Raw genomic sequence first — 24,837 nt, 5'->3', positions numbered from 1 at the left:
AAACCTCCCTGGGGAAGAGGCAAGTAATCTCCTTGGGAAGAGGGCTGTGAGTGGAGTCACTTGTGTGAGTAAACGCTATTTCCCCCCACCTGCTATGAACTCCCCTAACTCCCACAAGTGAGTGACCGTGCAAGCAGGTGCTGCCACCAACCTACCTCAGGGATGAATGGCTGAAATCCTAATGACACCATGCATAGCATGATAATGTACCTTTCAGTAACCCACCACTACCAGCCCATTCCAGCCATTTCTGGGTTATTACACAGATTACTGAAGGTGGTGTGACTTTCCAGGGACAAAAGGCTGAAAGATGCAGCGGCACCTGCCAGGTATTGTGGCATTGCGGGGGGGTCCGGGGATGTTAGTAGAGTTGTGAATGTTGAGCACCTGATTCTTATAAAATGATGTCTGTTTTGGTGGCCCTTTACTAGGTGAAAACACCAATACAGCACGTGCTATAACCAGTCCCTTGAAATGACACACTGATTACGATTTGGAACAAATTACTACTCTAACCAATGAAAGGTTATTTCATTGTGATACTTCCTCTGTGTATATCCTTATGTTGCACAAGTCATGGTTCTAACTATAACTCAGATAAAACAACAATGAATAATGACAAGGTGGATGCATCAGCTGATTGTGTGTTTTGGAAGTACCAAGATGGCGGCTACGTGGGGGTGACGTCTTCAGCTTTGTGATGTCATGCCGGCTCCTGTCTTATTAAACCTCCTTGTTTACAACTCCCTCTCTCTATGACTGTGACCACTGTAGCAAGCAGCTGAGATGTGGGGGGGGGGGGGGGGGGGGGGAGGAACTATCCGGAGAGAAGGTGATAAAAAAAATAGACATTCTGCCTCTGTGGGAAAATTAATTTAAAATGGGAGCACTGTTTTTATAAATCAAGTAAAGAAGTGGAGAGAGAGTCATCCTCACTATATTTCTAATTCCCTCTTTCACTTTTACTGTTTTGATCCCATTTCAACAATTTGAGAAGTAGTTATTACCTAGACATGGCTCTCTGTCATGGGAGCTGTCCAGCCTTTGGTGCTGAACTGCTGTCAGAGGCACCTATAAACTATGGATAGATATATGTGACTAAAACAACCAGAACCAAAAAAAAAAAAACAAAAAAGAATTATGTTAGAGCAATCAATTTGTAGTCCAAATCCCATCCTTTTATGTGAATTTTTTTTTTAAAAAGTTACAGAACTTCAAACATGTAATTTCTTCAGATTGCTTATGGACCCGTGGCAAGAAAAATCAGCCATTCTCAACATTTTGCATCTGCTGTGTTAGCCGCCTTTCCCCAGAGATGATTACCTACCGTGTTTCCCCGAAAATAAGACACTGTCTTATATTAATTTTTGCCCCCAAAAATGCACTAGGTCTTATTTTCAGGGGCTGTCTTATTTTTCGGGGAAACATCGGAGTTGGATCGGGGTTGGCCCGCCCGCCCTCCGTCGCTCCCGGAACTAACCTTAAATGCCTCCTTTCACCTTTGCAGCAAACAGCAGCAGGGCAGGCCACTCCTTCCTTCCATGTCCTGCCTTCGCCTGACGTAACGTCCACGAGGGCGGGGCACGGAAGGAAGGAGAGGTCTGCCCTGCTGCTGCTTGCTGCGAAGGTGAAAGGAGGCGTTTAAGGTTAGTTCCGGGAGCGACGGAGGGTGGGTGGAGGGGGGGCCCGGCGACCTCGGGGGGGGGGGTGGCCCGGGGGCGGCCTTGTCTGGCTCTCGGCGGCCCTGCTTTCAAACAAAAATTTGCTAGGTCTTACTTTCGGGGGAGGCCTTATATCTACCAATTCAGGAAAACCTCTACTAGGTCTTATTTTTGGGGGATGTCTTACTTTCGGGGAAACAGGGTATACACCTCGGGCCTGGCATATTTGTGCCCTATTTTCTGCCAACTTCAGCCTTTTGGCTAAAAATTCATCTTAATTTAGGAGCTTAAACGCGATGCTTATAAATGTAGGCCCGCCATTCATGTGCCTAGATTAATGAGCCGATCGATGAAAATCATTCCAAGCTACTAACTTACTACTACTACTACTTATCACTTCTATAGCGCTACAAGGCATACGCAGCGCTGTACATCATACATAAAAAGACAGTCCCTGCTCAAAGAGCTCACAATCTAAATAGGACAGGCAAACAGACAGAACAACTAAGAGGTAAGGGAATTAAAGAGGTGGGGATAAAAGGGTACAGAGTAGTGGTTAGGAGTCAAAAACAGCATTAAAGAGGTGGGCTACTACTACTAATAATAATCATCATTTTTATAGCGCTAGATGTATACAGTGCTGTACACTTGATCATGAAGAGACAGTCCCTGCTCGACAGAGCTTACATTCTTCTTCAGGGAACCATACCGCAAGACATTGGATAACAAGTAATGCTACAAGCTGTCAGCTGACGTAATCTCCAGCTTGTAGCATTACTTGTTATCCAATGTCTTGCGGTATGGTTCGCTGAAGAAGAATATCGAAACGGGACCGTTGGAATCAACACGCAAGCTGGAGCACACTTCATAAAGATAAGTGTTTGTGTGCATTTTATGAAACCATAACGATGATGTTTCATGAGGAACGACCTATAACTAATGTCCTTTGGGTTGAAGCATAATATGAAAAATACAAAAAAATGAATATTTTTTCACGGGGGGTTTTTCCAGTCTTTGATGACTTTCTGTGCGTGCAACAAAATTCTTGTATAATTGTTGCCGTACTAGTTGAGACTTTTCCCCCTTTTTTTCAATATAGACACTATAACACTGCTAGTTCAGTTCTTCCATTTAGAAGTATAACTCACAAAGTTGGAAGCATAAATCATCTCAATATTGGGCCCCTGGTGTGCAGAGAGAGCAGCTTGGAGTGAGAAGATGTTCCTGGAAAGGGCACCGCCTAACCTTAGCCATGTGACAAGGAATCAACCAATCAGATTCCTTGCAGCAGTACTAAGGTTGTAAAGGATGCAAGGTACCACATTAGGAGTCCCCGACCAGGAAAGGGATCTAGGTGTCATCGCTGATGATATCTTGAAACCCTCTGCTCAGTGTGCAGTGGCAGCTAAGAAAGCAAATAGAATGTTAGGAATGATTAGGAAAAGAATGGAAAACAAAAATAAGGATGTTATAATGCCTTTGTGTCGCTCCTTGGTGCGACCATACCTTGAATACTGTGTGCAATTCTGGTCACCACATCTCAAAAAAGATATAGTGGAATAAGAAAAGATACAGAGGAGGGCGATGAAAATGATAAAGGGAATGGGAAGACTTCCCTATGAGGAAAGGCTAAAGTGTCTAGGGCTCTTCGGCTTGGAGAAAAGACAGTTGAGGGGAGAAATGATAGAGGTCTATAAAATAATAAGTGGAATGGAACGGGTAGACATGAATCACTTATTTACTTTTTCCAAAAATAGTAGGACTGGGGGGGGGGGGGGGGGGCACACAATGAAGCTCCAAAGTAGTAAATTTAAAACAAATCAGAGAAAATATTTCTTCGCTCAATGTGTAATTAAACTCTGGAATTCATTGCCAGAGAATGCGGTAAAAGCAGTTAGCTTAGCGGGGTTTTAAAAAAAGGTTTGGATTACTTCCTAAAAGAAAAGTCCATAATCCATTATTAAGACGGACTTGGGGGAAATTCACTGCTTATTTCTAGGATAAGCAGCATAAAATGTACTGTTTTGGGATCTTGCCAGGTACTTGTAATCTGGATTGGCCACTGTTGGAAACAGGATCATGGGCTTGATGGACCTTCAGTATGGCAACACTAGCTAGCTAGAAACCTGCCTAGGTATCATATTTTGCAGATATGTGGAACTGTAATTTGCCATCACTGCTAAATGTCCTCAATTAGTAGCTAATTTCAGAGCAAGCTATCAGAAAAGAAGAGCAAAATCTCACCCACGCTGTGCTGTACCTTAGCCCCTCCTACCCATCTGCTTGCCTCCGTCTGCCCCCCCCCACCCCCCCCCCACCCCAACAACATTAGCAGGTGCCCAGGAGGAGGTAAAGTTTGTTTCTCTGCTACTTCTTGGCCATACTCCAAGTCCAGGGCCGACAGATGGCCCTTTGGGTGAGACCGAAAACTGGTAAACTATACAGAAGGCAAGGCACCCCCCAACTCTACTAGAGAGATGATTACATTAGGACCAGTGCCAAAGAGTAAACCCAAACCTCATCAACGCAGATAAGATGGCCAGACTGTGAATCCCAGCTGTCAAATCGGAATAGGACTTGGTAAGGAAAGAGGGAGTTTAGAACACATCCTTATCCTTTCCCCAGCACCCAGGGAAATTCAATCTCATCCAATCATGGACCCACTCTCGAGAGTGCACTCTGCATGTTAAATTGCACTGAGCCCACTGCCGAGCTGAGCCTACCCGAGCTATTTTTAGGAACAGCTATCAAGCTTTCTTGCTTCACAAAGAATCCTCCTCTCCCTAGCTGAGTGCAGCCATGCAGACACTGACAGGCTGGAGAGCTCTCAGCTGCAGGTAGAAGAAGGAATCTCTCTGCAGGAGACAGGTAAAGTGCTTCGTCGGAGACCGGTTAGTCCTGTGCACACCTCACTTCTAAGCCAGGCTATGTGGAGCATAATCTCAGCCTCTCTATTTTACTGCTAACGCTGGCTCTCCCACCTCCTCCTCCTCTGCATGCTTTCACTGCTTCAGACACCAGTTGTAAGGCAGTTTTACTAATGGCTGCTTCTTTGTCTACACTTAAGGTTTCTTTTTTTAGTGCATAAAATGGCTGAAAAGGGAACACATGACTGTGAAAAACAAAACAACATAGCTTCAGTACAGCTTAATAAAACAGATCACAGACTTACAGGATGGAGAAGAAAGTCAGCTTACTGGACTCACCATCCCTGCTGCACCCCTCATTCGCTGCGGCCTCTGATGACGTCCCTCTTCTCATGGTGTGGGCAGTCATGCTGCAGTCTCTAGTGACCTACATCAGGCATTTCCCCCCACCCCCATCTCAGAACCCCCTTGAGTGACAGCAGCAGTCTCAGATCTTCCGTCTCAGGCCAATGGCATTCATGCAAAAAAAAAAAAACCCCAGCCTGCTCCTCTGCTCTACAGAACATGCACCACTCTTTAGCAAAAGAGAAGCCCCTCCCCTTTCTGTTTCCTAATTTCTCCCTCAGTGGGGGGCTTCCCAAGGTATGCACTCAGCAAAAGGGATTTGTGCTGGAGTCAGGAGTTCCTACAGGAAATAACTGAGATACCTATGTGCTGTTGAAATACATCTATTTTTGATGTCACCTACCCAAAAAATGCTAACAAGGCAGGAGCCTTACTACAGTTTGTTTAGTTGGGGTAATTTTATAACCGATTGCCTATGTGTCTTTAGAAAATACTAGAGATAAACCAGCAGACAATATAGCTAGATTGAAGCCCTGGGCATTTATAACTTCTCAAGAGCAGGCATAAATGTTAGTGTGTAAAGTACAAGAACAACAAAAGAGAGTCCAAAACTCCCGCAAAAAAACACAAAAATAACAAATCAAGCAGAAGAAATCCAGAAAGACCAGACTGAAAGCACAGATAGTAAGAGCACCAAGGAAATTTTATTGGGACCCTACATGGTCCGTGTTTCGGCCAAAAAAGGCCTTCTTCAGGGGTCTTCAAATTGACGTATACGGATGTTCCTCCAAAATAATGACAAAATGAGACAATCGCTGGTGCTGTCCGAACGGAGCATAGACTTTTAATGTCTATGCTCCGTTCGGACAGCACCAGCGATTGTCTCATTTTGTGATTATTTTGGAGGAACATCCGTATACGTCAATTTGAAGACCCCTGGTTTCAGTGTGTAAAGTACACCCACAATTCATGACTCTAGCAGAAGATCCACAGAGATGGAAGCAACCACAAGTCCCACAAAAGTAAGTAATGGAAGGACGGAGTGAAAGATGGATAACGGCTCTTCAAAAACAGACCAAAGGATGCCCAGGCATTGGAACAACTCTCTTTGCTGATGGTAGCTTAAAGACTCCAAACGCACAAACAGGTAGATGCCTCTATGTAAAGACAAAGTGAACCAAGCAAGAGTAGAGGATTCCACAAACAATGACCAGGCAAGGGAACTATGATAAAAGTCTTTTAATAAAAGCACCATAGGGTGGGCCCGACACGGTCCATGTTTCGGCGGATACGACAAAGAAAAAGCAAGATGTGCCTAGTGCAGAGTAACAACACGACAATCAAATTGCAGCTGTAGTCTCAAACATCAGAGTAGTGCAGAACAAGTGAACATAGGTTCATTGTGGGGGGGGGGGGGGGGGGGGAACTCGACACGGCACCATGTTTCAGCTGAATGTGCCTGCTTCAGGAGTCTAATAATGAAGAGTGTCATATTTAAAGCAGAGTTTGGGAAAATTCAATCCAAGATAAAGGAGATAGATACAATGTGCTGGTCTTTAAAAAGACATACTAAAAACCTCAGAATGATGTAAGGTAAGCAACACAGCTGATGCACACCGTTCTGAGGCATTTAGTAGATCAACAATAGACTCCTGAAGCAGACATGTTCAGCCGAAACACGGTGCCATAAATAAAGAGAGTTTTTCCAACACCTGGGTATCTCTTGGTCTGCCTGTGATCTGCCCTAGGACACATCAATACACAGGTCACGTGAAAGTACACTGGGCACTGCAAGTACTTTTAAGCACCTATTTTATCATCCCCACCTTAGTAATTCCCTCATCTCTTATTTGTCCTAATTAGATTGTAAGCTCTGTGGAGCAGGGACTGTCTCTTCATGTTCAAGTGTACAGCGCTGTGTACGTCTAGTAACGCTATGGAAATGATAAGTAGTAGTAGTAGTCTTCGAGATTCCAGAATCTTGCTGCTCTTTGGAATTCCGCACAGAATCTTGCTACTCTGGGATTCCAGAATGTTGCTACTCTTTGGAATTCTGCACAGAATCTTGTTACTTTTTGGGATTCCGGAATCTTGCTACTCTTTGTCCTTATCTCTTATTTGTCCTGTTTGTCCTAATTAGATTGTAAGCTCTGTCCAGCAGGGACTGTGTCTTCATGTTCAAGTGTGCAGCGCTGCGTACGTCTAGTAGCGCTATAGAAATGACAAGTAGTAGTAGTAGTAGTCTTTGGGATTCCAGAATCTTGCAACTCTTTGGGATTCCGGAATCTTGTTACTCTTTGTCCTTATCCCTTATTTGTCCTGTTTGTCTGCCCTGATTAGATTGTAAGCTCTGTGGAGCAGGGACTGTCTCTTCATGTTCAAGTGTACAGCGCTGTGTACATCTAGTAGCGCTATAGAAATGATAAGTAGCAGTAGTAATACCTAACCCCAGAGGTAATTTTATAGAAGCAACTTTTACATATGTAGCAAAGTTTTTGATGTATGAAGAAATCCTTTATAAAATTACTCTATAAGGGGCCTAGGCTGAGGCATCCTGTGGTAATTTGGGCAGCAGCACCTGCATTACTCCCACAATAAAAAAATATATAATTTCTCCTGCGGGAAGTGGTAGTCATGGTCGAGTGGTTAAGGCGATGGACTCGAAATCCATTGGGGTCTCCCTGCGCAGGTTCAAATCTTGCTGACTACAGGGCAGCAAATTTGTCTAGAGTGGAAGAGTAGCCTAATGGTTATTGCAGTGGGTTTTGATCCCAGTGACCTGGGTTTGATTCCTACTGCAGCTCCTTTTGACCTTGGGAAGTCACTTAGCCCTCCATTACCCCAGGTACAAAAATGAAGGGGCCCTTTTACTAAGCTGCTTAGGTGCGTAGGTGTGTCCTACATGCGTCAATTTTGAATTACCGCCCAGCTACCGTGAGGCCCGTGCGGTAAGTTCATTTTCTATGCGTCCCGGAAAATTTCTGGTGCGTGACGCTAACTGGGTGTTAATCGTCATTGTACGTGCACTGATGATTACCATCCGGTTAACGTGTGAGACTTTACTGCTAGGTCAATGGGTGGCGGTAAGATCTCAAGCCCAAAATGGACACGCGCCAATTTTTAGTTTGGCGTACGTCCATTTTTGGCTAAAAACAAAAAAGGCATTTTTTTGCAGGTGCGCTAAAAAAAATGGACCTGCGCATGCCCAATACATGCGTCTACACCAGTGCAGGCCATTTTTCGGCGCACTTTAGTAAAAGGACCCCACAGATTGTGAGCACTCTAGGGACAGAGAGAGTCCCAAGAAAATACCTGCATATAATGTGTAGGTGCTGCGCACATCTAGCAGCGGTATAGAAATAATGACGAGTAGGCATTACCGCACGCTACCCGGTTAGCACAGCAGTAGCATGGGAGCCCTTACCACCTCCTAAATAGGTGATGCAAAGGGCTCCTGGTGGTAATGGCCATGTACTAATGGGGAAATTAGCGCATGGCCATTAAAAAAAAGCTGATCATGGCTATTTTTCTGCCATGCTAGAAAGCAGGGGCGTAGCTATGGGGGGCCACGGGGACCTGAGCCCCTGCAAATTTCATCCAGGCCCCTGGTTTGGCTGGTGGTGGGTCCCTAATCCCTGCCAGCCGAAGCCTTCTTCAGCAGGTCTCCAGCGCAGCAGCGTTCACAGCCTGCCCCCTGCTCTTCTTTCTTCTTGCTCCTCCTGTGCACACTGACGCTCAGTGTTAGCGTGCACAGGAGGAGCAAGAGGAAATAAGAGCAGGGGGCAGGCAGTGAACGCAGCCATGCAGGAGACCGCGCTGAAGAAGGCTTTGGCTGGTGAGGGTTGTGGACCCCCGCCAGCAAAGGTATTTGTTTGTGAGGGGGCGAGGTGTGGCAGTGTGGGGGGAGGGGGCGGCGGGGCAGCACTCAAAATGTGCCCCCAACCTCGGGCTCTAGCCCCCTCCCACTGTGAGGTCTGGCTACACCCCCGCTAGAAAGTAGCCAGAACATGTGGTAAACCCATGCGCTAACCGCAGTGCCAGCCACTTTCGAGCGCACCTTAGTAAAAGGACCCCCTAAGTCGGGGTGGGCACCCTTTATACACAGAGGGCTGCATGAACGTCAGTCCTATCCCTAGCGGGCTGCAACACTACATAATGTCAGAACTGGAAATGCAACAGGGCTCCAAAGACCTTCTGTGAGAAATAAGTAACAAAAAATGATAAGAAATAAACAGCTAGAGTGGTTATTCTGAACTTATTTGTGAAATAGAGTTGAGGAGTGGCCTAGTGGTTAGGGTGCTGGACTTTGGTCCTGAGGAACTGAGTTTGATTCCCACTTCAGGCACAGGCAGCTCCTTGTGACTCTGGGCAAGTCACTTAACCCTCCATTGCCCCATGTAAGCCGCATTGAGCCTGCCATGAGTGGGAAAGCGCAGGGTACAAATGTAACAAAAATAAAATAGATACTATTGGAGATTCTACATGGAATGTTGCTACTATTGGAGATTCTGTTGCTACTATTGGAGATTCTACATGGAATGTTGCTATTCCACTAGCAACATTCCATGTAGAAGTCGGCCCTTGCAGATAACCAATGTGGCCGCGCAGGCTTCTGCTTCTGTGAGTCTGACGTCCTGCATGTACGTGCAGGACGTCAGACTCACAGAAGCAGAAGCCTGCGCGGCCACATTGGTGATCTGCAAGGGCCGACTTCTACATGGAATGTTGTGTGGAGGAGTGGCCTAGTGGTTAGGGTGGTGGACTTTGGTCCTGAGGAACTGAGTTCAATTCCCACTTCAGGCACAGGCAGCTCCTTGTGACTCTGAGCAAGTCACTTAACCCTCCATTGCCCCATGTAAGCCGCATTGAGCCTGCCATGAGTGGGAAAGCGCGGGGTACAAATGTAACAAAAAAAAAATACAGTATTTAAAATCACCATAACTCTGGCTAGATGTTTCCTCTGTATACTTCCCATGGTCATGGGGAGTTGCATAAAATTCAATGGTGGGTCATATTCGGCCCACGGGCCACAGGTTTCCCAACCCTGCTCTATTTGCTTCTCTGTAGCTGGGTGGGGGCAGACAAGGGCCTCAGTTCCGTGCCCTTCCATGTCGCACACTCACAATCCACTGTTACTTTGACACTTCAAAGAGATATTGGCCCATCGTATTCCATCTTGGTCAATCTGTATTGATTATACAGTTTGCGTTATTAGCAGCTAAGAATTTGTGCTTGTGATTCTCTCTAAAAAGCTTCCTCAGTTAAATTCTGATGATAAACCTCACCACCTGAGCTATTTGAACATTTCCCTTGATTTTGAAATAAAATTTGCATTTGATCAGTTTCACCCCGTGCTCCTTGGTTCTATCGTCCACATTAACCTCTGTAAATCTCTCACATATTCATGCAAAGTTGACTTTCTCAGAACATCAGTTTCCCAATGTAAACAGTGAATTTTTTTTCTACATATCACAAATGATTCAGCCCTTTACAAGCTTTACTGCACTTTCCTTTCTCAGCCTCATTATTATTAATTTTGGGCCTGACCTGGATGTATCAGTTCTCATTTCTACGTTCTATCTACAAAGGGGCTACCCATCTTAATATCAATGCCAATAGACAGGCAGACCACTGGTAACCACAAAACATGGCTTTTCTGGCTTTTTTCACATGCAACTTTTACTGTCAGGGTGTGGTAGAAGGCAAAAGAGAATCCATGTATGTGGAGAAGTCAAAAGATCCCACGGAGTATCTCAAGGAGAAGGAAAAGTGGGAAGTAAGGCCACGGTTTCCAGAGACTGGAGCACACGACGTCTTGAATTAAAACAAGATTTTATTGAAAATTAAAAGCGACTTAACACAATGTTGTGTTTCGGCCGAAGGGCCTGCATCAAGAGTCTGTCTTTAAAACAGAATCAAAATGTCTACCAATTGAAAACATGAGAACCGTAACATGAACAGAGATGGTCTTTAGAAAGACCGTTGGTCGTACGTCAGGGCTCAGTGCTGGCCGAAACACAACGTTGTGTTGAGTCGCTTTTAATTTTCAATAAAATCTTCTTTTAATTCAAGACACTGTGTGCTCCAGTCTCTGGAAACCGCGGCCTTAGTTCCCACTTTTCCTTCTCTTTGTGGTAGAAGGCAAACCATTTGTGACCAGGTTTTCATCAGCAACATTTCTGCTTCTGTGCCCGTTCTGTGTTCTGAAGGACTTCCAGGTCCTCTCCACTTACTGCAGTCAGTGGCACCAGAAGGGCAGTGGGAAATCCTAAGCATTCTTGAATAGGAACGATGTCAGTAGATTCACATCAGAACCTACTCAGCCTAGGCAATGACCACTTTGAGCTGAGGAGTAGCCTAGTGGTTAGTGCAGTGGACTTTGATCCTGGGGAACTGAGTTTGAGTCCCACTGCAGCTCCTTGTGACTCTGGGCAAGTCACTTAACCCTCTATTGCCCCTGGTACAAAATAAGTACCTGAATATATGTAACCCGCTTTGAATGTAGTTGCAAAAAACATCAGAAAGGCAGTATATCAAGTCCCATTTCCCTTTCCCCCTTTCCCTTATGACATCACAATATCAGAAGTGAGCCAAGTGTCGGGCAATCAAGCCATTGTGACATCACTGATGAGTTGGCTCTTATTGGTGGAATGAGTGGAGGAGTAGCTTAGTGGTTAGTGCAGTGGACTTTGATCCTGGGGAACTGAGTTCGATTCCCACTGCAGCTCCTTGTGACTCTGGGCTTTGATCCTGGGGAACTGAGTTCGATTCCCACTGCAGCTCCTTGTGACTCTGGGCAAGTCGTTTAACCCTCCATTGCCCCTGGTACAAAATAAGTACCTGAATATATGTAAACCGCTTTGAATGTAGTTGCAAAAAAACTCAGAAAGGCGGTATATCAAGTCCCATTTCCCTTTCCCTTACTTCCACCTAGCTTCCATGTTGCCCACTTCAAGGAGGGAGATTGAGGTCAGTCCCAGATTTCAGACAACCCTATCCTTTTTCATTGTACAACCGGCAGCACCGATTTCAGTGGGTGGAATTCACGAGGGGATACAAGTTCAAAAGGACCGGTTCTTTGCTGGAACTGGGTAACTTAGCAACACTGAATATACTGCATGTGAAATGCAGTAGGGTTTATGAATTAGGAGTTTCTGTTGGATCATGCTGAGTCACTGACCTGGAACCTTTCGGCCTCAGCAGCCTGCATGGCTCAAGAGATGAGAAATCTGCTTCAGCCTTCCTTGAAGAACTAAGAGAAGGAGGTGGCATCAGTACTCTTGTGGGCTGAAGGGAAGGAGGAAGCGGTGTCAGCAGCCAGTGTGGGTCAAGGGAGCAGAAAGCTATATCAGCTGCCCTCATGGATCTATGAGAAACAGGCGGCATCAGCAGCTCATAATGTACCGTGGGGAAGGAGGAAGTGACATCAGTGATTCTCATGAGTTGAAGAGGAGGAGAGGTCCATCTGTCTAATCACAATACAGTAAGAGAAATTGAGGGGCAGGGGAGTTTGAGATAATCCACACACAGCACCTCTGAAGCAGGGTAGAGGGTGAAGAGAAGTTCACTGCATGTCTCCACTACCCTATCCAGGTATAAAAGAAAAGTGGGATGTTTGACCACGGAAAACCAAAGACTGGGCAAATGAATTCTTAAAAACAGTTGTTTATTGATGAAAAAAGACTCGACACAAATGTTGTGTTTCGGCCATTAGGCCTGCATCAGAAATCTACAAAACACATATATATACGTACACATAATTAAGAAATTATAATATACAGACAATGTGACATGTAAACCAAAATTCCAGATAAAACAGGAAACTCATATGTTAAAAAACTATATGTAAATATATATATTCAATAAAATACTAATACAGGTTAAGAACTAGTCAAATGCAAAAATAACTAGATAAAGTAAAAATAGATTATGTGTACATGATTCTATAAATAGCCATACAATATATATATATATACTAGTAAGAAATGCCCGTTTCTGGCAAAAATGAAACGGGCGCTAGCAGGGTAATTCCCCCCCCCCCCCCCCGTCCTCCCTCCCTCCCTCCCGAGTTGCAGACACCCCCTCCGTGCCTCCGTTCCGAGTTGCACACCTCTCCTCTTCGTCCCTTCGTCCCTCAGTGACGTGGTTGCGAGGGCCGCCCCGCCCTCAACGTCATCGCGTTTTGACGCGAGGGCCGCCCCGCCCTCAACATCATCGCGTTTTGATGCGAGGGCGGAGCTACAGTGACTGGAGCCTGCAGGCCAAACCGGATATCTCGGGCGCCTCAAGTTTCCGGCTTGAGGCTTCAAAGTGCCTTTTATATATATATAAGTGTGTGAAGAATACTGGTTTATTAAAAGATTAATTGAATGCATGTAAAGCGTAAAGGTTTGTAAAAACTGAATTGTGAGTAACGTACCATTTGTTCAGTCTTTGGTTTTCCGTGGTCAAACATCCCACTTTTCTTTTATACCTGTATTTTCTCGTGGGGCATTCGAGTTCTCTGCCTGCGGCAGATTATCTGTCCACTACCCTATCCACCTATTGACCTGGTACCATTAAAAAAAAAAATCACCTAGGGCATAGGCACCAACATTTCAAAATGATTGGGGGGGGAGGGGAACACAATGAAAGAGTTTGCTTAATACTGGGGGTGCATCCATAGTGCTGGCTCCTGTGACCCACGGCACTGAGCATTAGAAAGCTGCAAGTTTCCAAGGGTAATCTTTGACTATCCATAAGGTGCTCCCTGGAGCTACCCACAGACTATCAAACAGGATTATTTTGAGTGTAAATCTTCCACAACTTGTTCTGAACCATGAACCATCAAGAAACTAACCTCATTTCAAATTCCTGTTTCAAACTGCTAATTGTTGATGATTTATAGTTCAACTTCCCGCTGCTAATTACCTGATACTAAATTAAACTGTATTATCCATAAAAACATGGCTGACAAAACCCCAAATGAATACAAATGAACTTGCAACTGCGTGGTATCCTTGCAGTCCATCACCTTGGCAGCGATCAAGTTTGGATAAAGCCTGCCCGGACATCACGTCTAAGGGGGCACTGCCTGTACTGATGCTTTTATCCATGCATAAGGGGGACTATTGCATGAGTACCAGGGCTCACAGATTAACCCACAAGGGCCCACAGTGGTCACCTTACTCGCCCACAGCTCTTGATCGTGGTCAGGGCAATCTTTAAATGCAAAGGTTTAACAGTGAGGTAGCAGCCAAAATTCAATGCTCAGCCACATTTATTTAAAAAAGGTTGCCAAAATAATTTTTGCATAAAGGTCCAGTAAAAGTGCAAAAAGGCTACAATTGAGTGCAACTTTTTACGTCATTTTTCTTTCCAATTTAGGGAAAGGGGAGAAGAAAATACAATCACGTAAGCACATAGCTGGATGCAAACGCTGGGATCCGATGGTGCATGCAGCAGAAATCCCGCAGCAGTAGATCAGCGACCCCCAGATCTCATCCTGGGGGACTCTCCCACCACCCTAACCACCTCTGGATTTCAGGGTGACCAAGTTATGCAGATTAACCCGGTTCCCAGAACAAATCAATGCAAACTTATCTCATGAAGGTTTCTCAAGGATCTCCTGAAAACCAAACCTGTTGAGGGTTCTTGCACAGAGGAATTGGGCCACTCAAACCTGCAGAGCGATGGTCTCTCTAAGGTGAGTGGGGGACCACAAAATCCTCTCTTCTCAGCCTGGCATGCATGGTGGCACTCCAGCCATTGTGTAGTTTAATCTCATCTGGGCCATGTAGTCTGCACGATGGCTGCAGTGTGCCTGGCTGGACAGAGAGGCGTCAACAGTCCCTTGTACACCTTGGAAGGAGCAGTGTGCCAAAGTGTCTTCTAAAAGCAGGGCTTTTTTTTTGAGGGGGTACTTGGGGGTACTGAGTACCGGCACCTTTTCCGTTGTCTGCTAAAATTGGCCCATGGTCCCCAAGTTTTAATGAAAGAGCTTAGGCTGTACACCCCAATTCTGCCTTGTCATAGATTATTTATTTTATTTTTATTACATTTGTACCCCACACTTTCCCACTCATGGCAGGCTCAATGCGGCTTACATGGGGCAATGGAGGGTTAAGTGACTTGCCCAGAGTCACAAGGAGCTGCCTGTGCCTGAAGTGGGAATCAAACTCAGTTGCTCAGTTCCCCAGGACCAAAGTCCACCACCCTAACCACTAGGCCACTCCTCCACTCATTCTGTGACTGGTTGCAGGGGGCCTGGCTATTATGGGGTGGGTCCCTCAGTGATCACCCCAACCCTAAAGGGAGATCTGGCATTTGAGTACCGGCGCCTTTTTTGCTAGAAAAAACTGCACTGTCTAAAAGTCATGTTCTTTGACACATTCTCTTATAGAGCTTCAGAAATGCAGGATTTGCTCAGGTTTCACTTCCCTTCCTTGGTGGGGGGTTTGGGGAGGGGGGGGGAGGTAAACAATGAAAGGAGCTGATAATTTTAGCTTCTTTATTCCGTCTCCTGGGAGAACGCCTCTTCTTTAATATTCTGGACCCAAATTGCCTCAATCGGAGGGGAACATGACAGCACTATTTACAGAAGTCTTTTGTGATCAAATGTTTTATTGTTGCAGAGGGCAGGTGCTGCCTGTTACATATTACAGCCTGACTGTGGCTCGGGAAAGTTGTTGTCTTCATTAAGCCGCAGCCAGCTCAGGAAGCCAGCCGAATCAATAGGCTAATTACCAGGTAGTGTCGGGCTTCAATGCACCGTGGATCAGCTCTGCGCCACCGGGGAATGACAGCCGTGGGAGAGGCAGGCAACTGATGACGTGCAGTGCCCATTATTTCTGGAAGCTAAGCACCATTAATAACTGATCCTGAACCCCCCCTTCTGCCGACCCCTCTCCCAAGCATGTTCCACAGAGAATTATGCAGGCATCTGGCTAGCTGTAAAGCTTAACCAGGGACAACAGACAAAACAGGTAAAGCTTTTGAAGGTAGAATAGAAACTGCAACGAGATGGGGTGGAGCCCATCCTGCCAAGCCACTGGTAAGGGAGACAAAGTCTGGGGCTTTGGCCAAAGAGTCCATCCCACTAAGATGCACTAATATGAGAAAAAGAAAGTCTGAGGTTTCAGCCTGGGAGTGTCCATCCCACCAAGACGCACTGATAAGAGAAAGTCTGGGGCTTCGGCCTAGGAGTGTCCATCCCACCAAGACGCACTGATAAGAGAAAGTCTGGGGCTTCGGCCTAGGAGTGTCCATCCCACCAAGTCGCAGTGATGAGAAAGTCTGGGGCTTCAGCCTAGGAGTGTCCATCCCACCAAGATGCACTGATAAGAGAAAGTCTGGGGCTTCGGCCTAGGAGTGTCCATCCCACCAAGACGCACTGATAAGAGAAAGTCTGGGGCTTCAGCCTAGGAGTGTACATCCCACCAAGATGCACTGATAAGAGAAAGTCTAGGGCTTCGGCCTAGGAGTGTCCATCCCACCAAGACGCAGTGATGAGAAAGTCTGGGGCTTCAGCCTAGGAGTGTCCATCCCACCAAGATGCACTGATAAGAGAAAGTCTGGGGCTTCGGCCTAGGAGTGTCCATCCCACCAAGACGCACTGATAAGAGAAAGTCTGGGGCTTCAGCCTAGGAGTGTCCATCCCACCAAGCACACTGATAGTAAAAAGTCTGGGGCTTCGGCCTAGGAGTGTCCATCCCACCAAGACGCACTGATAAGAGAAAGTCTGGGGCTTCAGCCTAGGAGTGTCCATCCCACCAAGATGCACTGATAAGAGAAAGTCTGGGGCTTCGGCCTAGGAGTGTCCATCCCACCAAGATGCACTGATAAGAGAAAGTCTGGGGCTTCGGCCTAGGAGTGTCCATCCCACCAAGACGCACTGATAAGAGAAAGTCTGGGGCTTCAGCCTAGGAGTGTCCATCCCACCAAGATGCACTGATAAGAGAAAGTCTAGGGCTTCGGCCTAGGAGTGTCCATCCCACCAAGATGCACTGATAAGAGAAAGTCTGGGGCTTCGGCCTAGGAGTGTCCATCCCTTCAAGACGCACTGATAAGAGAAAGTCTGGGGCTTCAGCCTAGGAGTGTCCATCCCACCAAGACGCACTTTGATAAGAGAAAGTCTGGGGCTTCAGCCTAGGAGTGTCCATCCCACCAAGATCTATTGATATGAGAAAGAGAAAGTCTGGGTCTTTGGCCTGGGAGGGGTAAATATTCAGGCTTTGCTACTGGCCTTCAAAGACCTTCTACTCTGTCTCAACTATCCCTCTCTTTCCCCGAGTGTCTGCTTCCCTTTCCTCCTCCCGTAATTACCTTTAATAAGAGATCCATCCAAGGCAGTGGACAACAGGTGTCACTTGACATAGGTAACTTACACTCTAGTAAAGGCCTGGGTCCACCTGTCTGTAGTGCCCTGCACCCACCACTAGACTACTCCAGGGACCTGCATGCTGTTCTAATGGACCTGAGTATAACATCTGAGGCTGGCAAGTAATGTTTTTCATCACATTTTTGGGGGTGGGAAGGGGTTAGTGACCACTGGTGGAGTAGGGGTAGGTCATCCCTGATTCCCTCCAGTGGTCATCTGGTCATTAGGGGCACCTTTATGTGCCTTATTCATTATAAAATCAGGTCTAGCTCAAAACGTCTTAGCTATAGTCCTGGACAGTTTTGTTTTGTTCCATTATGACTGAAAAACGTCCAAGTGTTAGGAACGCCCAGGTCCCGCCCTTAACATGCCCCTGACACACCCCCTTGTGATTTCAACACACTTCTGACCAACTACATAGTAAAAACATCTAGAAATTGGGTGTGAAAATACCAATTTGGACGATTTATGCCACTTTTTAGACGTCTTTCTGTTTTGAAAACGAGCCCAATGGCGGGCAGAGCAGGTGGGGAAAATTGAGACCAGGAGATGTAGGAATGAGGATGAGAAAAAGAAAAAGCAGAATGTGAGAAAACTAGGCTGAAGAAAAGATTAAACAAAAGGAGAAGGTGAGAGAGATTGGGGAGGATGAGAGGACAGAATACGAGGGACTGGGAAAGAGTGAAAGAGAGGCAGATGGAGCACTGGGAGGGGCTGAGAAATGCAAAGGGAGAGACTGAGGTCTGGAAGGTGATTAGGAACAGGATAGCGAAAGGGACAACTGGGAGGTGGTTAAGAGCCTGTGAGAAGGTTGAAAGACCTAGGGAGGATGTGGGAGGAGGACAGCTTGGTCACAGGTGTGCAAGTTTCTATGTAACCACAAAGTTTTCCCACAGTACCAAATGGCAGTGCAACATACATTTGGATCCTGCCCACAAAATGAAATCCAGGTGAAATATATTTACAGTAGCACAAGAAACATTCATAAATCTGATCGACTGACTCAGGGCTCTAGAACCCAGGTGTGATGGGACTGAAGCAGAAACAACAGAAGGAAGTGGAAAACACAACTTCAAGAGATCAATCCGAGACACCAGGGTGAGATGCTCCAGAAAAACTTTATTAGGACCCTACACGGTCCGTGTTTCGGCTTTTAAAAAAGCCTTCATCAGGGGTCGATCAGTGGGTGCACAAAATATATACTGATTGACAGTGGAGCCAATGAATTATCGTCTCGATTTAATCTGACAGACTGTAATTTCAATTAGTTTGAGTATCTTCGGAAGTAAAAACAAAGCTATTTTCCAGGTTTGTTTGTTTGTTTGTTTTAAAGTCCACTTTGGTCCTGGGGAACTGGGTTCGATTCCCACTGCAGGCACAGGCAGCTCCTTGTGACTCTGGGCAAGTCACTTAACCCTCCATTGCCCCAGGTACAAATAAGTACCTGTATATAATATGTAAGGTGCATTGAGCCTGCCATGAGTGGGAAAGCGCGGGGTACAAATGTAATAAAAATTTGTAAAAAAATTAATAAAAACTTGAATAGAGTAGCCAGGAATACAAGAGTCAAAGATGGCTTTAAACTTCTTGAACACTGGGTTATTAGATCATCTCACCCCACTGGAGCTGAAACCCAGTGATGCTGCTATGCGGAGCGTTTCCTACACAGTTCCTGACTCAGCCAGGCGACGAGAACTGTGCTTTGGTTCCGGCCTGCTTGATGCCGAGCGATTCTAACCGTGGGCCTTCTCCTTTTTGCTGTCACGGCACAGCTGTCACAGATATAAATTCTTGTTCTTGATAATCTCGACGCACCACATCACTTTCCGCTGGCTGGCCTCAGCTGCTGGGCTCGCTGTTTCCATAGAAATGGATGGTTTCGTGTTTATCTCAGCAGGTTTGTGAAAGGTGCTCTTCCATGGTTGGGACTCGCTGCCCTATCCACTGACTTCCTAACTGGCTCATTCATGGGTGAGGAGCAGCAGGGTGATATATGGGGGGGGGGGGGGGGGGGGGGGGTTCAGACCAAAAGAAATAATTTAAAAGAGCCTTTACAAAAGCGCAATGCACAAACTCTTCTGATCTAGTTATGTCACATTTCTATAACAAGCTTGATCATGGGTGGTGCTTTAAATAAGCAAAATTTAGTTTAGTGTCGTATTAGAAGTGACTTTTTTCTGGCCTGCGTGATCCATGTGGGTATTCAAGGAAGTCAAGGAGTCCAAATACACTTTCAAATCTAAATGCATTATCTTCTTTACAAATTCCACTCACGCCAAAAGTAGGCGTAGAAGTCCAGGCATGTTTCAAAGTGAAAGACCGGTGTATTTTCTCGTTGAAAACCTGGGCAAAATGCATAGGTAAAAAATTGTCTACAACCGTCAGCCCAAAGGAGAGTCTGAAAATTGATATTAAAAAAAAAAACAACCAAACAAACAAACCTGTCAGCTGAGCTGAAAAGAGAATGTGGAGTTCGATCAGACCTTGAACTGGAAGTCTCTCTCTGCTAGGAAATTTTCTCCCCGCTGCCTGCAGCTTCTCTTCGCACAGGACAGCTGAATAACCAGCACTGGGCACTCACCAGGTCTGAACTGGATTAGGCCGGGAGCATTAGATTTTAGCTCAGCTATTTTCAGTGATGGAACCAGGCGAGTTACATTCAGGTACAGTCATATGTGTAGTTTGGGAAGGGAAGAGCACCTCACCTCACAAATGTTACACAGTGCTAATGCTGAATCGCTCCCCCATCCCCCTTTTCCCACTGCCAATATGATTTCCTTCTCCCATCTGTGCTGGTTCCAATTCCAAAATGGCTGCTGGGACATCCTGCAGCAGTCTTGTCAGAAGGTCTTGGCAGCCACTGCAATGGAGCAACGGCACAGGCAGGGCTTAGCGGGATTTGTTCCAGCCCCCCCCCCCCCCAAGGCATCACTAGACCACCAGGCCTTCCTAAGATAGGCCTGAGAGGGACCTACAAGTGGGATGGGGGAGGGGACATTATCGCCGAGGGGGGTCAGAGAGTGAGATAGGGTGCCGCCCTCAGTGGGGGTTGGCTTGAGCGGAGGACTTTTTTTGGCCAGGTGTGGGGAGGGGAGGGGAGAAGTTTTCTTTATGGTTTCGGTTTCTGCCAAAACTGAGTGGCCAGTTTTGGTTTCAGCAGAAGATCATGGGTTCCGTTGGGCTCTATTTGTACCTGAAGTAATAGAGGGTTAAGTGTGATTTGAACCAGGGCTTTGCTGGTTTTCGGCCTGCTGATCTAGCCATTAGGCTACTCCTCCACTCAGCAAACATGATAAGGTGATGTGAAACAGTTCCCTTCTCAAGATGTGCTACAGACAACAGAATTCTTCAACTTGGAGAAAGAATGGGAAGGGGACATGACAGAAGTTTAGAAACTCATGAGTAGGGTGAAACAATTAATAGGGGGCAGCTATTTACCCCTTCAAATAGCACCAGGACTATGGGACATTCGCAAAACTAACTGGTAGCAGATTTAAAACAAATCGGTTAACACCCGATTAAACTGTGGCATTTAACAGCTAGCTTTGTACTAGGGTTGGGTTTAAAAAAGGTTTGGACAGGTTAGGAGGGGCTCAGTCGCAGTTAGGTACATGTCAGGATCCCCACCTTTTACCTCTGGGTGCGAGAAGGAAGGAACAGATCTTACCACTGGGATCTGCTAGGAACACCCGACGGACCTGGACTAGACACTGTCAGAAACAGGATGCTGGACCTGAAGACTTCTGGTCTGACCCAGCAAGGCACCTCTTAGATTTCTGCATTATTCACAGACGTTATATGTAACCCTTTCACTTCATTTTAGATATTTACATACTGCTTAGACTTAAGGGGTTTACTGTTTCATTTTACAGGTACTGGGACTGTCCCTTTGTGTCAGGTGTTCAGCGCTGCGTGCGTCTGGTAGCGCTATACAAATGCTAATAATAATAGTGGGCTTGCAATCTTAAGTAGTGCTTTGTACTGCTGTTGTACCTGGGGCAACAGAGGGTTAAGTGACTTTCCCAGGGTCCCAACCTACCGCTGACCCTCAGGCAATAGTGAGAATCAAACCCAGTCCCCCAGGTCTGTAACCCTCTATACTAACCATTAGGCCACTTCTCTACGGATCACTATTAGGTGATGGTGAACACATAAAATATATTTGGTTTCGGTTGGTGGATCCAGTCAGGACCAGTCTTCGCTGGGAGGCACTGGAAACACGAGTCACTGGCACACACAATCTGTCAGTGCAGGCCAGAGCTGGGGTTCTGAACCAAAAGGATTTCCTTAAGAATCTAGGTATTATTTGAATATCCTAATGCCAGTGGCGTACCAAGGGGGGGGGGGGGCGGTCCGCCCCGGGTGCACGCCGCTGGGGGGGTGCTGCGCGCCCGTCAGCTTCGTTCGTTTCCATGCTCCCTCTGCCCCGGAACAGGTTACTTCCTGTTCCGGGGCAGAGGGAGCATGGAAACAAACGAAGCTGACGGGCGCGCGGCACCACCCCCAGCGGCGTGCACCTGGGGGGAGGTCTTTCACCAGAGTGGGAGGGTGTCCTTTCGCCGGGGGGGGGTCACGATGCACTGGGGGGGGGCGCTGCACCCGGGAGGCGGGGCGCATCAGCGATCCGCCCCGGGTGTCAGCCCCCTAGGAACGCCACTGCCTAATGCGTGCCTATCAGAGTGTTTCATTTCTATTGTGCTGACATCCTGAGTTTTACATCTATGTTATATGAATTTGTTTGTATTGAGCTGACATTTATCATATTTTTGTTACATGCCGTGTTGCTAAATGTGTATATTTTTGATACTGCTTCACGTTAGTCACGTTATTAGGTTTCAATCAGCCATTACCAAGTTTACTTGGAACCTACTAACCTACAAATGCACTCGATCTGCAGCCCCTCCTTACCTCTCTACCCTCATCTCCCCTTACGTCCCTACCCGTAACCTCCGCTCTCAAGACAAATCCCTCCTTTCGGTACCTTTCTCCACCACTGCCAACTCCAGGCTCCACCCTTTCTGCCTCGCCTCACCCCATGCTTGGAACAAACTCCCTGAGCCCATACGCCAGGCCCCCTCCCTGCCCATCTTAAAATCCTTGCTCAAAGCCCACCTCTTCAATGTCGCTTTCGGCACCTAATCACAACACCTCTACTCAGAAAATCTAGACTACCCCAACTTGACATTTCGTCCTTTAGATTGTAAGCTCTTCTGAGCAGGGACCATCCTTAATTATTAATTTGTACAGCGCTGCGTAACCCTAGTAGCGCTCTAGAAATGTTAAGTAGTAGTAGTATCTCATTGATTGTATGTTATGCTTATATTTGGTCATTCTTATGCTGTTAAGCTGTACCTGTTGTACATCACCTTGAGCAAATCTCTTTATAAAGGTAGTTAATAAATCCCAATAAAGAAATAAAATTTCAAGGCCCAATATCCAGCCGGTGGTTACATAAGTACATAAGAACTGTCATACTGGGAAAGATCAAAAGTCCATCAAGCCCATCATCCTGTTTCCAACAGCGGCCAATCCAGGTCACAAATACCCGGCAAGATCCCCAAAAAAGTACAAAACATTTTATACTGCTTATCCCAGAAATAGTGGATTTTCCCCAAGTCCATTTAATAATGGTCTATGGACTTTTCCTTTAGGAAGCTGTCCAAACCTTTTTTAAACTCCGCTAAGCTAACCGCCTTTACCACATTCTCTGGCAACGAATTCCAGAGTTTAATTATATGTTGAGTGAAGAAAAATTTTCTCCAATTCGTTTTAAATTTACTACATTGTAGCTTCATCGCATGCCCCCTAGTCCTAGTATTTTTGGAAAGCGTGAACAGACGCTTCACATCTACCCGTTCAACTCCACTCATTATTTTATAGACCTCTATCATATCTCCCCTTAGCCGTCTCTTCTCCAAGCTGAAAAGCCCTAGCCGCTTTAGCCTTTCCTCAAAGGGAAGTCGTCCCATCCCCTTTATCATTTTCGTCACCCTTCTCTGCACCTTTTCTAATTCCACTATATCTTTTTTGAGATGCGATGACCAGAATTGAACACAATATTCGAGGTGTGGTCGCACCAAGGAGTGATACAAAGGCATTATAACGTCCTCATTTTTGTTTTCCATTCTTTTCCTAATAATATCTAACATTCTATTTGCTTTCTTAGCCACAGCAGCACACTGAGCAGAAGGTTTCAACGTATCATCAACGACGACACCTATATCCCTTTCTTGGTCGGTGACTCCTAACGTGGAACCTTGCATGACGTAGCTATAATTTGGGTTCCTGTTTCCCACATGCATCACTTTGCACTTGCTTACATTAAATGTCATCTGCCATTTAGACGCCTAGTCTCCCAGTCTCGTAAGGTCCTCTTGTAATTTTTCACAATCCTCGGTGATTTTTAAGGCATTGACCACCATGGGCTGAATTTGACTTAGATATTCAATTCCAGGCCTAATCCAGGCACCAGAAATGATTATCCAGGTCGTTCCTGACCACTGAAAGTCCCCAGGACATGATATTCAGTGCCAGCATCAGATAACTATCCTGGCACATGAGGACAGCTATTTCTGTGGTCCTGTTTACCAGATACTTGTCCAGGCACTGGAAATTAATATTGGCGATGCCCGGAGTAACATCTGACTCCACCCCTGGACCACTAGATAGTGTCGTAGTGGTGTCCCTGGATTTTCAGCAGCATTATCCGGTCATCTGCCACTGAAAATCTGGGGATTGCCCATTCAGCGAGGATAACAGGGGAGAAGCCTTTCCTATCTAGTTATTTCATGCTAGATATCGGCCTAGATTCATTTAAGCACAGGGGACAAATATTCACAAAAATAAGAAACCTACAGGCAGAAGTCAAAAGCAGAAATAGTATCAAACACTTACAGTCTCTTATGTGTTTCTACGGACTCTCAGCTCCAGGCCGACTCCTCTTTGTCATTTTTACTGTTGCATCCTAGATTGGAGTGTCAGTGTCAGTCTCTTACCTTTTTAGATAGATCCCAGGGACATCCTGCTTCTCCGACTAGGATCCTCTGCTGTTTTTCCAGTTTGTCCTACTGCTCCATTCCTTTATCCATTTTCTTAGAAATGGTGATGAGCTGATTCCCCGTTCCGGCTTACACCTTCCGACAAGTGCGGAAACCTCAGCAACCCTGTCATTGCTCAGCCCTCCTTTTCTCCTCCTCGTAAATTGATGGGCTAGCTGAAGACCTTCTGCTCACCAATACAATGGCCAGGGAAGAAGGAGCCAAAGACAAAGAATTCACCCAAAGTTGGGATTTCATACCAGTTTCCCTCCAAAAGAGGACTCCTCTCACTATTAATTCAGTTGCCAGGAAAGCCCTCCCCTTGTCCTCTTGGGGGCATTTACAAGTCAAAGTCCAGCATAGGTCTTGGCTGTCTTCACCATGCAGAACTTTAGAGGTCTCTAAATATTATCAATACCAGAGCTTACAGGATCAGAAGACCTCTTCAAACATATCACTCTTGAAAATGTCTTGCAAGACTGTGAAAGGTCCTCTACCACCAGGCAACTTAACTCTTCTCCATTCCATGTTGTCCACAGAAGGGCTCAACGTACTCACACTTTCAGGAT

The 24,837-nt window shown here is 46.1% G+C and overlaps 1 protein-coding gene and 1 non-coding gene across 2 annotated transcripts in view; one reads left to right on the top strand and one right to left on the bottom strand.

Moving 5' to 3' along the window:
- The window catches only part of ARHGEF9 (Cdc42 guanine nucleotide exchange factor 9), a 429,305-nt gene that overhangs the window by 253,133 nt on the left and 151,335 nt on the right, over window positions 1-24,837 (bottom strand). The gene's annotated exons all lie outside the window — the stretch shown is intronic.
- On the top strand, window positions 7,502-7,583 carry TRNAS-CGA. Its single transcript has one exon. It is a non-coding gene; the product is annotated as a tRNA-Ser (tRNA).

This window comes from Microcaecilia unicolor, chromosome 7 (genome assembly GCF_901765095.1).
Source record: "Microcaecilia unicolor chromosome 7, aMicUni1.1, whole genome shotgun sequence".
Lineage (NCBI taxonomy): Eukaryota > Metazoa > Chordata > Amphibia > Gymnophiona > Siphonopidae > Microcaecilia > Microcaecilia unicolor.
The sequence above is the reverse complement of the archived record's forward strand: the minus strand, read 5'-3'. Positions and strand labels throughout refer to the sequence as shown.